This window comes from Panthera uncia, chromosome B4, assembly GCF_023721935.1.
Source record: "Panthera uncia isolate 11264 chromosome B4, Puncia_PCG_1.0, whole genome shotgun sequence".
In the NCBI taxonomy this organism is placed as follows: domain Eukaryota; kingdom Metazoa; phylum Chordata; class Mammalia; order Carnivora; family Felidae; genus Panthera; species Panthera uncia.
The window spans coordinates 68037910-68055775 of NC_064809.1; the positions used below are offsets into that span (position 1 = coordinate 68037910).

The 17866-nt window shown below is 44.3% G+C and overlaps 2 protein-coding genes across 5 annotated transcripts in view; one reads left to right on the forward strand and one right to left on the reverse strand.

Annotated features, from left to right (window-relative positions):
- The window catches only part of PPHLN1 (periphilin 1), a 159581-nt gene extending 157916 nt beyond the window's left edge, over positions 1 to 1665 (forward strand). The window contains exon 13 of the transcript XR_007456643.1: positions 1114 to 1665. The gene's annotated coding sequence lies outside the window, so the exon portion shown is untranslated. The remainder of the gene's footprint in view (positions 1 to 1113) is intronic.
- Positions 1 to 17866, reverse strand: part of PRICKLE1 (prickle planar cell polarity protein 1) — a 110810-nt gene that overhangs the window by 13418 nt on the left and 79526 nt on the right. The window contains exon 1 of one of the 4 annotated variants that reach the window (XM_049625306.1): positions 6895 to 7062. The exons of 1 other annotated variant lie outside the window; for it this stretch is intronic. The gene's annotated coding sequence lies outside the window, so the exon portion shown is untranslated. Of the gene's footprint in view, positions 1 to 5960; positions 6115 to 6374; positions 6555 to 6894; positions 7063 to 17866 lie in introns of those variants that run through there. 2 more of the 4 variants (XM_049625305.1, XM_049625307.1) reach the window with 2 other exon arrangements.

The following is a 17866-nucleotide window of genomic DNA, read 5'->3' on the forward strand; positions in this document are numbered from 1 at the left end:
TGGTTCTTGCATTATAAAATGTTAAAGTAATAAAAACGATAAATAAAGACATTTCACAGGGGCGCCTGGGTGGTTCAGTCGGTTAAGTATCCGACTCTTGATTTCGGATCAGAGCATGGTCTTAACGAATCCATGAGCTCAGGCCCCGCGTCAGGCTTTGCGCTGTCAGTGCAGAGCCTGCCTGGGATTCTTTCTTCCTCTCTGCCCCTCCTCTGCTCTCGCTCTCGCAAAATAAATAAACTTAAAAAAAAATACATGATCTCCCAAATACACTTTATGTAGGCATTTACATTTACTGTATTGTAAATGCTTGACAGCACAAAGAAAGAGGGGGACGTGGCCATTACTTATGCTCTGGGTCATGATGTAGGATCTTCCTAATAACATCTAAATGTGGTTCTGTCTCATCTGCCAAAATACCACCTTTTAGAACAAACACGAAACCATGTGTGAATTAGATCTGACAGAAAGATTTAATTAATTTCATTTCCAGGTATTGTCTCTAGGTTGATCATGTGAAATACAGACACAAATCAGGTCTACAAATGAGTTGAATTATAACAGGAATAGAACTATCCAAAGTTGGAATTATGATATAGAAAATTTTCAAATTTTTTTTTTTGAAGAACCACACTTAGATGGGCAAAAGTGGCCCTGTCCTTTATTAATTTTGTACTTAATTTTTGTAAAATTTTATTTTGATGTAATTTCAAGCTTCAGAAAAGTTGGAATAGCCCTTTGTAGCCTTTACCCAGACTCATCAAGTGTTTGCATTTTGCTTCATCTGGTTTATCACCATTCTCCTCCTCATGATCACAAACACATACACACACTTTTGTGGGAACCTTACGGAAGTGCAGATTTTTAACATCCTCTTACCTAACCACAGCTAAGTTAAATATGGTATTATATTTTTTAAATGTTTATTAAAAAAAAAAACTATATGTGAGACACGGTGCTAGATACTGGAGATCAACAGAGTAAAAAGCCAGAATAACTTAGTATTCTGTGATTATTCTGAGGAAGGTTTATTGTACTGGTAGTGAAATGCTGTAACTGAATGAACTTAATCACATGTGAATGACAATTATGCATTAACTAATTCTGTGCTAGGTTTGCCCCTGTTAAGGAAATGGATCTGGAAGGGCCCCCGCCTCTCCAAAGTCTCTTCATAATTCCGGATGTCTCACAATGCAGGGAAAAAAGTAGAACAGTGTTCAGGAATGGGTTTGTTCAGGTTCCAGAGTTTGACCATCAAGGAAGCATGTAGAGGGAGCAACACCTTTAAGAGCTAACAGCACTGTCAAAGATGGCACTGAGGTCAAGCACAGAGAACAGATACTTGGATTAAATTACAGCAGGTAAGGAGTTATTTGCAGGTACTATTTTAAAGAGAGGACTAAAAGCGGACTAGAAAGAAGACTCAAGGAGACGAATGACAAAAAGAAGAAAAGGGAACGGACAAGGGAGACGAGAAGGAAGCCCAAGGTTGGGTAGAGAGAAATGAGATACTTTTTTCTTACGAAGACAAGGACTATCATGGGGATGCTCCAAGCCAGCCAAACAACAGAAGGTGGAAGAGTTTCATTTCCCTTCTTTCTCCTTTTCTCCTTTCTTCCTTCAAAATAGTTACTTCTCACCATTTAAAAAAAACTCAAAGACAAACAGTTCGCAGATGTAGGACTTCTCAATCATCATATAATTGTCAAGAGGACATCTGACCCAAGGGACAGAGCAATACGTAAGGGAATGGGATCTGGGCTTCAGCATTCAGTAAACCCAGCCCTGAACTCTTCAGACCTTTGGCAAACCACCAAACGTAATGGGGCCTTGTTCTTTATTGTAACTATTTTCCTTACAAAGATGGTCTAAGTAGGTGAAAGTTTTAAAGAAGAAAGGAATTATACGAATATAAAGAATTAAAATTACTATTGACTGTGTCAATTGGCATTGTTATTTCCACTCTGACTACACAGATTTTTCTTGAAACTGACCAGCAACTTCCAGAATAAGAACACGTTAATAGCCAAGACAAAGGATGACATGTGAATTTCATCTTCTTTTTGAGTTCTGGAGGTTCTGTAGCCTCCTGAAGGGCAAACAGTTTTGACAAACTATCAGCCACCATTCTTAAGTCCCTTGGGATCAACTTCTAACCAGTCCTCACAACAAAATCTCCAATACTAGCATGCCTGTGCATGCGCACAATGCATAATGGTCTACAGAGCATGGCAGGGTATTTCCAGGTGTCTTAGTAGAGCAACAATGGTGAGAACCCAATATATAACTGGCAGTAAGTTGGCCCTTATTCCCCCAATCAGAGTATGGTCTCATTCATCCAACAGTGATATAAGGAGGGGTTCCTTGTGAAATTTACTTTGGAGATTCATTTACTCCATCCATTCATTCATCTCTGTATTTAAGGGCCATTATTGAGTGGTTTTAGGAAATACCACAAAGAGGCAATTGACTTCATTCCATTAAAAGCTAGAACTTAAAAAAGAAAATGTATTTAACATGGCAAGAATATTTTCAAATTCCATTATACATTTCCTTGTTTTCTTGAGTGTGTGTGTGTAAATTATATGTGAGTTAGCCTTTGACTGATCATTTGTTTTCATTCTGAACAGAAAACGAACAATAGAAAGAACGCTGGCTTCAGGAATCTAATCTAGTCATTCAGCTGGATGTGACCCTGGAACCTAGTTCCTCAATTGGAACACAAGTTTAGGGCTACCTCACAGTGTAGAGCTGATGTGTGGAATTGCATGGCCCCAAGGCTTTAAGATGGTTGAAAAACTTCTTATAGGTTTTTCCCTCCCTGCACTCATGACAGATTCTGAATTCTTGCTACTTTAGTCTCTTATAAAGTAAGTAGCTTTTTTCCTTTGCCCACAACCAACAACCCCTAAATCTTTTTTAGTATTTTGCTTTCAATGTTCTGCAAATTAGGCAACTGTAATTTGAAAAAATTCATCTAGACGTATATAGAATCATTACGCTATGAACAAGGGCTTACACATTCCTTCTGGAAGTAATCACTGGTTAAATAAGATAATACACAAAATGTGAAGGTATTATGCAAATTAAAAGCAGCTCTATTATTTTGCTATGCTATTTTGGTCATTTGAGGATCATTTATTTTCTACTGCACTTACATGCTGCCTCCAGAATAGCTAAGGAGTACTATTTTGATCGACCTTTACATATACATAAACGAGCCTTTACTATTTTTCCCTAAAAAGTTTCATAAGTCAGCACAGTATATGAAGGTCCAGAGGCAGTGAAGAGTCGAGAGTTTTGCTGGAAGACAGAAGCAATAATAGATGGCAATGACAGCACTGAATGACGCTTTCAAGAATTAAAAAGATCAGGCAGCTGACTTTGTGTTTAACCCTAAAGGCAATGGGAAAAGACAAAAGGCATGTGAGCAGAGTACCACTGCTGGTCTTAAAGAAAATTAATACTACAGTGATGGTCAGGAAAGAGAACAGGAACCTGGGAGGGGCCTATTTGTCTACTGTTCCCAAGAGAGCCTAAACATGGTGGCTTGGGGAACCAATAGGAAGGGGGGGATCTGGGTCAAAGATAGTCTTAGGTGACTGAAAGATGATGTACTAAAACAGAAATACTACACTGGCAAGTCAGAGGGAATGAGGATTTGAGAGGGTTGGGGAGAAGGAGTTCAATCAGATACATATTGAGGTTATAACTGTACATCAGTTCTGGTATGGTTCCTATTATTAATCATTTTTTGGACTAAGTCACCAAATCAAATCAAAATCATGCAAATGGAAAACAGAATAATTTTCAGTCCCTGCCATTGAATACGAAATCTAAGGTCATACCCCTAATTTACAAACACTTCTCCCAATCAAATTCCACTCTAGTTCCTATGTGAAGATTACCATGGCATTGCAGGGTCCCTACGAAAAGGTATTTCTTGTGTGAACATCCCCAGGGAAGTTAGAAATCCTTTGATCACCAAAACCCAGAACAGATACTGATTTGTGAACTCAGTTGGGCTAACATTCCCTAGGTGTCCCCTGCTGCTAAGTGTCATCCTGAGGGCCACAAACTGCTTAACAACTTCTTTGTTAAACTGCTTGTTAACAAGGCCTTAGCACATAAAAGATGCAGATCACACATAACCACTCAAGAGCTACTCTAACTCTTCGGGCTAAATATGCAGGTGGATTAAATTTAACTACAGACTAATTTGGTAGTACAAAAACCCGTAACACTTCTGTTCCTTTCAACACACAAAATACACAACCCTGTGGATATAGGTATCCCCTTGTTTATGGAGACTTTTAAAAAGCCAGAAAGACCTGTAGTCACCATAGGTATCAAAACTATGATAACCAAAGTTTGAATTTCATAGTAGAGATCCTAAACTGTTATCTCTTTAAAGTTTTCACACACACAGAGTACGCAATGCTTATTGTCTGCTAAAGACAAAAGTTCAGGGCCCAATTCACTTTTATTTCTGTTGAAACGAACTGTTGAGATAACTGTAAAATAAAAACATAATGAAGGTATCCAACGGCACTGCTTCATCAAACATTAGTAAAAGAACTTCATACCAGCAATTAGTGGCATTAGGCCATGTGCCCTTTGGCATTTTCTGTATTTTCCAGGTAGACCTCCCTCCAACTTGTACATTTTCCAACAGCTGAGTGGCCTGTCATGTACCATCCAATTGCCAAGAAGCTATCCATTTTTCCAAGAGGAAATGTGGAACGCTGCGGGGTTTCAAAGCATTCTAATTTCATGCACAAATACATTCCACGACAGTAAGACAGACTGCCTAACAAAAGGAGGAAACATGATGACAAAGCATGGTCCTTTGCCAGAGCGACGCTTCTGGGGTCAGATTTTTTGGCTGTAAACCGGTATATACAGACAAAATCCAAAACGCATGCTGGGGTGTGCCGCGGACCACGCAAGGCACGGCTCTAATGGACTAGTTAATTTCCATAATGGGGGACGCAGATATTTTTCGCAAATCGTGTTCCAGTCAGTCTCCTATTGATTTTTTGAATTTCTATTTTCAACGGCGGCCCAAGGAAACGGCAGCCAGACTTGACTCCAATGTACACACAGACTCAGGTTTCACCCCGTCACCTGTTGGCTCCTGAACAACACTCCTCTTTGTGAAACTTACAGCACTCATTTGAAACAAGTTTCCAGAGAAAACACTTCAAGAAAGTGTTTGAGAAGTCACAAGACTCGAGTTGTAAAAACAAATTCCACACATAGCCTGGTTTATACTGACATAGATTAATGTGAAAACCTGAGCTTTTTAAGAAGGGGTTCGGGAGGAGAGCCGGAGGGAAAGGATGTCACCCTTCTTCGGGAAAATTCAGCAGGCTAATTCTGGATAGGGCTGCGAGTGATGGCTGTGGGGGTTCCGCTGGGTCAACCCAGGCCCGCACCGGGAAGAGACAGCTTACAGCAGGCGTCGGCGCCCCGCAAGCCCTACCCTCCGCGCGGCCGTGGCTGCTCGGGCCGCAAGGGGGCGCCCCGAGCCGCGGGTGGGACGCGGCCCTCTCCCCCACCACCCGGCCCCTTCCCCGCCTCCCCGCTACGGCGCCCAGAGGCCGAGCCCCAGACCCAGCGGCAGCGAGCGAGCCCGTCCTGGGCGCCGACGCCAGGCCCGCAGAGAACAGCTCCCCTTTCCCCAGGGGCCACAACAGTCGCCTGCGAACCCCCTGACCCACCTCCAGCGGAAAGTCTCGCGGCGCCTCTGCGCAGCGTCCCCTCCAAGGAAGAGCACTCGCCCCGCGGTTTGACGGCGATACCGAGTGGCCGCCGGTCCCGGATTCTACCCCCAACTTCCGACAAGAAGCCCCCTCTCGGCGGGCGCACGGTGACGCGCGCACCCCCGCGGCCCTCGGCGTTCAAGTCCCCGCTGCCCGGCTGCCATCGAGCCCCGGGGCCAGACCGCGGCTCCCCACCTGCAAACGCGGGGTGGAACGCGGCCTGCGGCTCCTCCCGGCACCCGCCGCGGCCCGCGGATCCGCGGAGCCTCTCGGCGCGCCCTAGGCGCCCACCGCTCCGCGTCCTGCCGAAGCTGGCGGCCCGGCGCAGGGAGGTTCCCGAAGGAAAACGGGGCTGAGTGCCCTCCAGGAGGTCACCCTCGTCCACCCGTTTCCGGAGGAGACCTTAGCAGGGCGGGGACGGAGGGGCGGGGGCGGCGAGCGCAGGGCCCCGGTTAAACCGCGGCGGGCCGCGCCCCCTGTCGCGGCTCAGCACCGGCCCTGACCGGCTGGGTAGGGGGTCGCTGCCGCCCCCGCTCCTCCTTAACGCACCCCCGGCCCCTGGGGCTGTCCCCAGCGAGCCCCCTTTCGGTGCAAGGCGGCGATCCTCACCGGCTGCAGCTCCCTAACCAGCCGCGGTGGGGGGAGGGCGGCAAAAAGGTCCCTTAGCTCCCCGGAGACCCTCTGTCCCCGCCAGCGTCGCCGACTCTGCTCCCCCGTGTCTGAGTCGCCTCGTCCAGGCCACCGCATCCCCCACCCCCCAGCTCTGCGTTCCTCCAGAATCCTCCACCCGAGAGAGAAAAATCCCGGTGTCCGCTCTGCGCCCGCGGCCGGCGAGCTTCAAAAGTAACCAGAGCCCGCATTTAAAAAAGTAACCATTTCGCTTCCTGCTGGTCCCACCCTCCTAAGGAGCGCCGCAGGCCGGCCTCCCGGCTCGCAATCGCAGCCCTACTGGGCTCCCGGCTCCCGTCCGCAGGAGGCGCCTGCCCAGCCTGGTCTCGCGGCCGCCAGCTTTCCAGGAACTGTCACTGTTGACCGTGCCCCTGGCAGGTCTCCACGAGGTCCTGCGCGCACATTATTCCTCGAAAAGTTACCCACCCACTTGGCCAGCCTCGCGGCTGGAGCCCCTTACCTCCGTCCGCCCGCTCCATTCCCAGGAGCCCTAGTGAGAGGAGCAGCTGAGATGCAAATACCCCAGGACGCTTATGTAAACTTCCCCCTCCCGCAGGTGCACGCGCGGGCCACAAAACGCTAGGAGAATTATGCAAGGCCACCTCTTAAAGAAATCATCTCCACTCAGCCCCATAAACATGATGTCAGCAAATGGCACGTTTAACCAAGTTCTCACTTGGAAGGACTCATTAACATGAGAATTCTCTTCTTCGGACTTTTCCTGCATTTCGCAGTGATTCCTACTGCTTAGCGCAGGAGATTTATTTTTATCGGTAAATAACAGCAAAAGAAATGGTGCCAGGTCTTGGGATATACTTAAGTACATAAGAGTTTTTACAAACAGGTTAAGTGAATATCATTATTCAAACACAAGAAGGTGCCTCACACTTAAAAGACCAATCTTGTTTCTGAGCTATTTCTAGATACACTGAAAGAAAGTGAAGTTTGGCATTAATTGTCTACAGAAAGGACCAAAAGAAGCAAAAACAGTGCCTCAAAGCAAGTCAAAAAAAGAAATGATAGATTAGTATAATCAGCACCTGAGGTATGGATGTCTTCTGAACTACAAGTTTTAATATCTACAATAGTCTTATCACAAGGTGATAAAATCCCAAGGGAGGGAGAGAGAAAGATGCATTATTTAAATACTTAAGAGTTGTGTCAGTTTATAAAGTGCTGTTAAATAAAAGCAACTTAAAATGGTCACTGGTTCCTTAGGTATCCTACCTTTTTATTAAGATTAAAAAAAAAGAATCCTTGAACCACCAGGATTCCTCGGGAGAGTGATTTGTAACATATATGTTTCTACAGTATTATTCAATTGAACAATAGTCCATTGTAACTGTGATTTAAAAATACACAAACAAGTTGCCATAAATAGAGCAGCCAACAACTCCGTAGCCAGTTTCTGTTATCTCTGCCTTAAAGCATGGCAGCTGCCGAGAAGCTCCCTTTTTAAGTTATTGCTTTAAAGTGGCAGAGACAAAAAATTTGTGGCTCTGTTGGTAGAGTAATTTGGAAATACCGCTTCAAACAACAGGATTTGTGATTCAAATAGACTTTTTTGGCCAATTCAGGGTCTAGTTTTGAAGGCTGTTTCTCAACAGGTGTGATATAGAGCTCCTCTGGCCCTCAGGTTGTGTGGGGGTTTTCGGAGGGTGGATGGAGGACTTCCAAAGTTACCACTTTCCTCCCTGGACCTGTGAAATTAGCCGTGAAGACCTAGGGCAGATTTCCTTTTTCCTATTTCATTCTGTTTGGGCTTCCTCAGGGACATCATCAACTGACAGCATCTATAGGACAAAAGTGCAGTCAGTCATAGACTTAAATGAAATCCTAAACTATCATATCATTATGATAAAGGAAGTATCAGCAGACCAATGCTTTAAGCCAGGTGGATCCTTTTTGAAACAGCTTTTAATTTGTTTAATGTTCATTCACTTTTGAGAGAGAGGGGGGGGAGAGAGAGAGAGAAAGGTGTGAGCGGGGGAAGGGCAGAGAGAGGGAGACGGAATTCGAAGCAGGCTCCAGGGTCCGAGTCGTCAGCACAGAGCCCAACGCGGCACTCGAACCCACAGACCGCAAGATCATGATCGGTCGCACAACCGACTGAGCCACCCAGACGCCCCGGAAACAGCTTTCAAAGGGCAGCTACACATCAGCCAAGGCCACAAACCGATAGCAACACTTATCAGTATTAAATGTCAGCCATTGTTAAGTGTGCTTCCTCTAAGGCCGTTATTTGTAAATACCGTTTGTTACAATTTCAGCAGGTACTGTCAGCTTTATTGCCTATTGTCAGTGTTTTTAGTGCTGAAGCACTTTGGAGAGAGTTAAAAGCTTTTACTAATGTTCCAACTGAATGCAACAGACTTTGGTCTGGTCTGAAAGGCATTGTTATCGGCAAGGGTGAACTTATGCAGGATGGGAAGCAAGGCCCCCAACCAGCACCCTTTTGTTTCAGCCAGGTGGAATATTCATTGCTTGCAGATCACACTTGAGGGGAGGCTGAGAAAGGAAGCCCAGAAATTCACAGGACTTGGTTCCCTCATCCCATCCTGGTCTCTGCTGTACTGTGACCTCCTGAAAGAGGCCTTCTCCAATGTTCCTAATCCCCCAAGTCATCCCTTCCTCTGGTTTGCACTATTCACATCATAGCTCTTAGCTCTGATTGACATTATTACATGCCTAGTTGTTCATGTTCGCTTTCTTTCTCTTCCCCTAGAAGGCGGGGACTTCCAGGATTCGCTACTGTATTCTCAGCACCTAGAATCACTCCTGGCACATAGCAGACAAGCTCAATAAACATGAGTTAAATGAACAAATGAGTTTTGGACATTCTTCTCAGGCCTTACAGATATACCATACCTGGACAAGTAACTCCGTCTCTAACCTAAAACCACACTGAACTACAGTGTCCTAATGGAAGAGACTATGATAGGAAAAAAAACAAAAACAAAAACAAAAACAAAAAACAGAAAAATGCCAAAGGCAAAGAAATAAAGAGGCAGCACTCTGTGTGTCAAATGCCTGCCAACTCTACCGGGTCTGGAGGAAAGAGATAAAGGACAAAATATAAAGCAAACCTTGGTGCTATTTCTTGGTTCTCCTGGGATTTGTATATAGTGACCTTAAGGTCTTTTCTGTTCCTTGCCTCTGTTTTTTCATTTGTAAAACAGACCTGGGTTTTAGTTTGAACAGTAAGAGGTGCTCTTGGTCCCAGACATTTGGAAGAATTTGTAACTAAAGGTCAGAAATCTAGGAAGAGCCTATTTAAATGATTCAGTTTCTTAATAGAGAAGAGAGACCAAGGGCTCTAATAGTCATCAAGTGACATCTCACTCGTAAATCTGAGGGGCAGCTGGCATATGTAATGTTAAGTAGGGTGACAGCTTTAGTCTTACTGACAGCATGGTCTAGGACAGCAGTTCGGCTGTTCTGACTATGAAGAGATAGGTAACTAAAAGAATCTCAAGTAACACCTGTATGTAGGATGTAATTTCTAATTAAAATGACTTTTAAAATAATTTTTTTAATTGGAAAATCAGACAACAGAGTTGATGACAATCTATGGGATCCTACATCTTGTCCAGATTTTTTTAAAAATGAGATCATTTTTCAAAAAATAATCATAATAATTCATCATCCTTGTCACCACTGAATGTTTATGTAAAAATTTTTTTTCTTGTTAATTTTAAACATTTCTGTTGTACCTTAGATTGGACAGGTATACCTAGTGGGTTACTATATATTTGCGAATTCTAGTTACCATTAGCTGAGTCTCTAGAGCCTTCTTCCCCCTGGGAAGGGCCCCAAGGCAGATATCAGCTCTTCCTAGAGTTAACAGGCATTACGGTGTTTTATAATAGGTTACAGTTCCTCTAGGCCTCCAATTACTCTCTTCGCCCTTTGATTATATTTAAAGCAATGTGATTAGAGAGCACTGGTTCTTTAACATTTTCTACACCCAATCCCTCTTTAGATTTACTACTCCAACCCTCCCAGCTTCCTGTCCGTCCCCTCCCCCAACTCGTACCTCCTTTGAGACGATGTGACTCCTCCATCCAAGTACCCTGATGTGTTGGGCTCTCAGGAGACTGAAATGTCTCTTCTCTGTCAATTTTACTCGCTCTGTCACACTGGGATAAACCACTTCTCTAAGGTATTCGGGTTTTTTTTCATTTCTAAAAATGCTAGTGTTTGGGGCTAGGTCAATGGTTAGAACTTTGGAAGAGGGAACACAATCCATTTTTCAACTAAAATAGGAACGTCAGTATACAAACAGAGGCAAGGGAAAGTGTTCCGTTGAAGCTCAGGGTTAGTTTCTCCCCAAACCCCTCCCACAAATACCTACCCCCCCCCCCCCCCCCCCCCCGCTCCCCCCAGCAAGGGCTTCCAGGTCAGCCCTCAGGCTCCCTCACCTCAAACTAGATGCTCCTGGAGCCTCCACCAGTTCTAGTATTTTCTGAGTCTCTTAAAAACTCAATAATAGCTAGTTAGGACACTAACGCCAGATAGGTGTTTCCAGCTGTGATGTCTGGAGTCCACAGCCCAGGCTGGGAGGGAGAACAGGGCATCATCAGATCCTTTCATTTCACTCGTGCTCTGGCTTACAACTTGCAGTAAAAACGGGGCAGCTATCTTTGCCCACCCCCTCTCCCACCTTTTCTGAAATGCCCCTTCCCCACACCCAGGAAATGTGTGTTAGTTTTCATGGACAGATAATTAAACTAGTATTCAAGCACCTTGGCTTTAAGTTCTTCAACTTTCTCGACTCCTGTAGATCTGTGGTTTAATACAAACATTCCTCAGACTTCACTACCAACATGTTAAGGAGCGAAGAATTAATTTTCCGATAAATACTGACAGATCTATAACATAAAGATATCAAAGACATAAAGACACATTATGTAGTATGATCGCATTGTTATAGGCTAGTATATGCACAGCAAAACTATTTAGAGGACTATAAATACCAAAACCATAAATACCAAACCATTAATATGGTTTCTAAGGGAAGACAAATTATAGGAAACTGTATCAGTTTTTAATTTACATTTGTAAAATAAATGTATTTTCATACTATTTATAACGTTTTTCTTTTTATGAGGATCAAATAAAACTTTTACAGGTTAAGAAACAATAAAGAGAAGATACTACAGTATTACCGTAAGGAAGAAAATCTCTGAAGCCGAAAGTGGTGCTCCTGATTTAATTATTAGTTGATATGGGAAAAGACATGAACACATAATTCCCCTCCTGTATCTTCCTGTCAGTCACAAACTTTAATAGTGAGATCCCTGCTGCATTTATTGACAATACTTTGGGAAGGGGCTGCAACAGTCCTACCTTCCCAAGGACTCACAAGTATTGGCTCAGGAGCTGCCCCAACTGAGGCCTCCTGCATCCATCCGCTGAGTCACTGATCTATTCTTCGGTTGACTCAAAAGATATCTCTTGAAGGGCCATACTGTCACACCGAGATCCTCCCTCCCCTTGAGTTAAGGATTTCCTATTCTAAACTTCATATTCTCTTTGTATCTTGATTTACTTCAAAAAGAAGGCACAGGAAAATACACAAGATGAGCGGGGCAAAGAGTTTCATTTTTTGAAACATGCAACACTGTGATTACACTACTGTAGAGGGGTGGTTAAAATTCTAATAAAGGAATAAGAGGAAATGCTGATCAATCCATTCTGGAAGATCAAGGAAGTGTGGAGGTGGGGGAAGCTTTGATCCAGGCCTTTAGGGATTAGGAGTTGATCAGGGTAATTACTGGAGTGGAGTTGGGGTAGGGAACAGGGCCCCTCGGCCAGGTTGAGCCAATCAAAGCCTGAGGACCAAGGGAGGGAGCAGCTCCTGGTAAGCCCATGGTAATGTGATAGGAGGACTGGAAGGTAGGAGGGAGGGGCTGGAGACTGTGCCCAAAGGAAAGCAGCCCTTTAAGCTACTCTAGGGGCAATGGGAGCCACAGAAGTTCAAGCAAAGAGGTACGTGATTGTATCTATGCCCTAATTAGAGGGAGGGCAGAAAAAGCAGTGCAGGGAAGCTAGATGGGAAGAGCTTAGGAGCTGCCTCAGCAGTCAAGGGCAGAGAAAACCAGACCATGTGTCTGAGGGTGAAGGAACTGGACTCTGTGGCGGCCCGTTGTGTATGGTGGGGGTTAGGGAGGCAGATGGGGTGCGCACATTCCTAAATGAATCCACATTCCCACAGTTTACTTGAAACAGAACCGACAGTTTAGCCTTGATGTGAACTCTAACTTGAAATAGCAAATACTTTTCACTGCCCATGGGAGACAAACTCAAGGTGACCTGACGGATTTACATTTTTTTATTTTAAGTAATCTCCACATCCAACGTGGGGCTCAAACTCATGACCCAGAGATCAAGAGTCACACTTTCTACCCAAAAAGCCATCCCGATGCCCAGGATTTACATTTCTAAGCTCAAACTTTATCTTCCTGTTGATATTCACCTTTAAAACACAGCATTTACATCCCCTAGTGTTAAAGAGCTCAGAGTCCATCACTGTGAAAGAAACAGGCACATGATTTTCAGGTTGGAAGATAATCTATGTAGAAGAAATACCCAACTCCTACTACAAAGGTCAAAATGGCATTGAAAATGACACTGGTATGTTAAGTGGGGGGGTCTACAATCTCGCAGTTCATGTTTTATACAAAACATCTAAATAATAGATACTGCTTTGTCTTAAATTTTAAAATTATGGAGCATTTGCTGCTTTATTTCATGAACTACATATGCAAAGCTATTTTGCAAACCTATGTATTTTCTCACGCTATTTAAACTCTCCACCAACTAAAATGGTTGATTTTCCTCAAGGGAGAATCTGGACCAACAAAGGCATGCCAGCTTTTAACACTGTTACTGTGTGCTGAATTAATCAAGGTGTTCTTAGAGAGGTGTCAGCAAAGAATTGTTTCAAGCAGCCAGAAGCCTCTTGCCAAAAAGAAAAAGGTCAGCAAAGTTTTCCATAACATTTCTTTATCTTATCTGAGATCCCAAGTCCCTTTCTGCAACCGTGGGAATTTTAAGCGAGGTGATTTTGTAGTGGAGACTGGTTTACAAGCTTTAATTAGATTGTGCCAGGGACAGGATTTGGAATTCACATTGTTCTATTGGTCTTGAATCCCGTAGTTCCAGATGAGTAACTGCCTTTTGATAGAAGTTACTTTTAATATTTCCTTTGTCCTTTATGCTCACAGCAGTAGTCTCTTCAACACTGAGTTTACACTGAATTCTAGAGGGGCGAAGGGCAGGGAGCCTGTCTGTTTTGTTTAGTGATAGATACACAGGCCTGGTGTATCAGGCACGTTGCCTGGTACATACAGGATTCTCAATAAATATTTGCTGTCTTGTTCACATTCAATTCTCCACAGAACCTGACTCAGACCTTGCACATACAGTACTCCTTTTTATATCTCAACGATCAGTCCATTGATTCTGTTTTTCTTTATTTGTATTTGTTTTTAAAAAAAAAGTATGTCAACTAATTTGAGGTTAAAAATTTCAGTTTTAATATTTAAAGCAATCTTGTGAAGTTTATCATCACTTAGGTCATTTATTCTTTTTGGCTTATGAGATCTGATAGGAACACTACCTGGCTAACCTGGAATCTCTTTAGAAAGCCCAAATTTCTTTTTCTTTTTTTTTCTTTTTTTAATTTTTGAGAGAGAGAGAGAGAGAGAGATGGCAGGAGAGGGGCAGAGAGACACAGAGATAGAGGATCAGAAGTGGGCTCTGTGCTGACAGCAGCGAACCTGATGTGGGGCTCGAACTCACAAACCACGAGATCGTGACCTGAGCAGAAGTAGGACGCTCAACTGACTGAAGCACCCAGGCGCTCCAGAAAGCTTAAACTTCTAAATCATGTGCCCCACCTACCTCCAAACCAATACCTGATGTCCTCCTCTGTTCCTGTCTCATTCTGGTACCACCAATACTCTGAGTAAGCCACCAACCAATCATCACAGGCCCTCCTGCCTGCCTACCCTCACTTATCAGGTCTTTGTGTCTTTTCAGCTTTCCCAGTTGGCTCTGTCCCCCCTCCCTCCGAGGCTGTGGCCACCGCCACTCGGGGCTACCACAGGAGCCTGACTCGTTTCCTCACACCATCTCCTCTCTAGTCATTCTCCTTCACTTGACCACCACAAATGCGACCAGCTTCATCCTGCTTTAAAGTCCCTTCTTCACAGTTTGCCCAACATCTCCACAGCTTCTTGGCAGTGAAGGCCTCCATGTCAGCTCCTGGGGACTTCTCCAGCTCTATCACCACCACCTGTCTTACCTGACCCTGGACTCTGTAACTGCTGGCTTCCAGCCATATCGTGCTGTTTCATGACCCTTTGCCTAACCTGGCTGTTCCCTCTCTGGGGCTCTGTCTAGCCACTCACTGTGATCTGCCGGCTACCTTACTTCAGGACATGATTTGCTGTGGGCCCGGGAGATGTTCCCTGAGCAAGGGCTTCTAGGCTGTGCATCCACTGCTGCAGGACCCTCTGTATGTCCTTAGACTCCCACCTTATTCAGGTGAGTCCCACCACCCAAATTACAGCTTATTTTCTTTCCTAATCAGAAATCGTATGGGACACCTGGATGGCTCAGAAGGTTGAGCGTCCGACTTCGACTCAGGTCATGATCTCCCGGTTTGTGAGTTCGAGCCCCGCGTGGTCGGGCTCTGTGCTGACAGCTCGGAGCCTGGAGCCTGCGTCGGATTCTGTGTCTCCCTTTCTCTCTGCCCCTCCCCCACTTGTGCTCTCTCTCTCTCTCTCTCTCTCTCTCTCTCTCATTCTCTCTCCCTCTCACAAATAAACACAAAAAAATGGTATCCACTGGAGTGATGTGATTTTCTTCTTATTGGCACACAGCTTTGAGATAACCCAGAAGCGTTCCTTTCCACTCAGCGCCTACACCAATAAGGGTGGGCTGGAGCCACTCTTTTGGTTAATATCAGTGTATGGAAGAGACACATTTTTGAGAAATAGACCTTCTGGTGTTTCTAGCTCCTTCAAAGAGCTGTCCCAACTGCCTTCATTCTCCTCCTGCCAAGCTCAGCCCCACACAGTTCAGTGAAACAGTCATGATGGACCGCCGGATCAATGGAGACCACAACACACGATACCCTCTCTTGAGTTGTCACAATTTTGAGTATGTCGGTCTTGCGTCTAGAGCAGACGCTTCTTGAGAGCACCATCTCCCCATCACTGTTATTTCACAGGACTGAGCATAATGAAGATGGTTTGCTGGAGCAACCATTGTGATTTTGATAAAGTGCAGGAACCAGGCCACAGGAGTGGACTCTTCTCCTGTCAGTCAGATGCTGACATATTGCTCCCTGCACTGGCATGACCTGGGGTTCCATGTGCGCAACTGTCTGATCCGACGCCCACGCACACAGCTCCAAACCCAACCCTTTAAGACACAACCAAATCATTAACGGCCTGTTGTGGGCCACACTGAAGAATTTTTAAGACACAAAAATAAATGTAAAGTCATAGAAGATCTATGCCATCAACCCCGGAGAATGAGGAGCAGTGAAATTGGAAGTTAGGTTCCTCAGAGACAAAACACAATCCCTGGGCTAATGGTGGGAGTGGCTGGTCTAGAAAGAGAAGAAAACCAGGATTTTCAAAGGAAAATCTTTCTCTGAAGGTGATCATGGTGAAGAAGCTGTTTGTCAGGGATAAAAGTGAGGTCTGAGTGGATCTGGAGGCTGTGAACATCCTTAGCCCCCTTGAGGGAATGGGAGCTCTGTCTTATACCGTTTCACTGAGTACCTGCTATAGGGCCTGCATTTCAACCAATTATCAGTAACTTCAAGAGAGTGGTGGAATCAGGATAGACTGAGGAATCAAGTATGTGCCAGAATTGTGCGTCATTTTGACATACAGGGTGATGTCACTACATTTTCTGTGGTTATATATTGAGGAAGAACCCAGTAACGCCAAATGAATCTCCCTTATTATTATCGTTACAGCAGCTATAACTTTGGGAGGACTTGTTTGCTGAGCACTGTGTTGAATCCTGTACAAATATCTTTTTTAAAGTCCTTGTAAAAGCATAAGGTAAATCGTATATTCCTCATTTTACAAATGAGAAAAGTTAAGGCAGCTTGCTCAACCATCCTAATCATCAGCAAGTTAGTGCAAGATCCCAGATTCAAAACCCAGTCTGACATCAAAGCCTGTTTGTTTTTAAAGCAGAGCTTTTTATAAATAGCAAAATAAAATGCTTTGCTTTCCCCAACTTGTCCCTCAGCAACATCATCAGAAAGTAGGAAGAAAAATTCTAGAAATTTTAAGTATCATGTTATTTTGGGTTGAAATGAAGCAGTACTTGTGAGTCACTTAGCGGGGTTCAATGACAATACATCAGTTCGCTGGCCTCTAGGACCAGAGTCGTACAGCTCAAAGGAGTTGGACTCCCCAGCCCCCAGCCCTAGAGATCCTCAGACAAATGAGACCGTCAGCTTTTTGAAGCAGTTCACTGCACCATTTTAATTTCTATAGATGCAAAGTCTGTTTTATTGTTCCAATACAACAAAAGTGGCCTGTATCTGAAGGTCATAGATATAACAGTGGCTCTGTCGCCCATTAGTCCTTACCAGTGTCAGGGCGTACTAAGCTCTTACTCAAATAAGGTTTTCATTCTCGGATGGGTTCAGCAGCCCAACCATCACCTCCTCAACTTACAGGCAGATCACGCTGAACAAAGAGCAAACCGTGAGAATGGTCCCGTTTGGAAGTCTGTGGGTAACCCATTCTGAACGCATCTCACATGCTCAAGGCAAAAGGCACTGAAATAATACAGCCATTAATAGATGTGTCAGACAAAACTGATTACACCTCAACTCCCAGAACCATAATACATTATGTATATGTACACATATTTATACTAAGGTCCTTCGGTTCAGTTGCAGCAAATGAAAAACAAAGACAACAGAATTAATACTCTGGCAGCATTTCTGGGCAATTCTAATTGCCAATATGTCCCCCAGTAAAAATTTCTTGCAGATGAGCCCAAATAATGGGAGACTATGAGGACTCATATGACATCACAGAGGCTTGTAAAGACAATCTGCTTCCCACTGAGGGGCAAACATTTTTCCTTAACATAAACGCTAATTCCAATTTAAGACGGCGCACTGCATTTTTGCTTACGTAATGGACCAAACCAGATTTCCATTATCAACCATTTCTGAATTTTTAGCTTCTCTTTCAATAGACTCTAACCAGATTCGAGGAATCACTGAAATGATTCCCTTTTCCTTTGGAAAAAGTATGTTTGGGAGGGGGAGCAACTTAGTGAAGACTGGAAGTATCATGAGAAAATAGTTTGATGAGGGCGCCTGGGTGGTTCAGTGGGTTAAGTGTCCGACTCTTAGGTTCAGCTCAGGTCTCATGATCTCA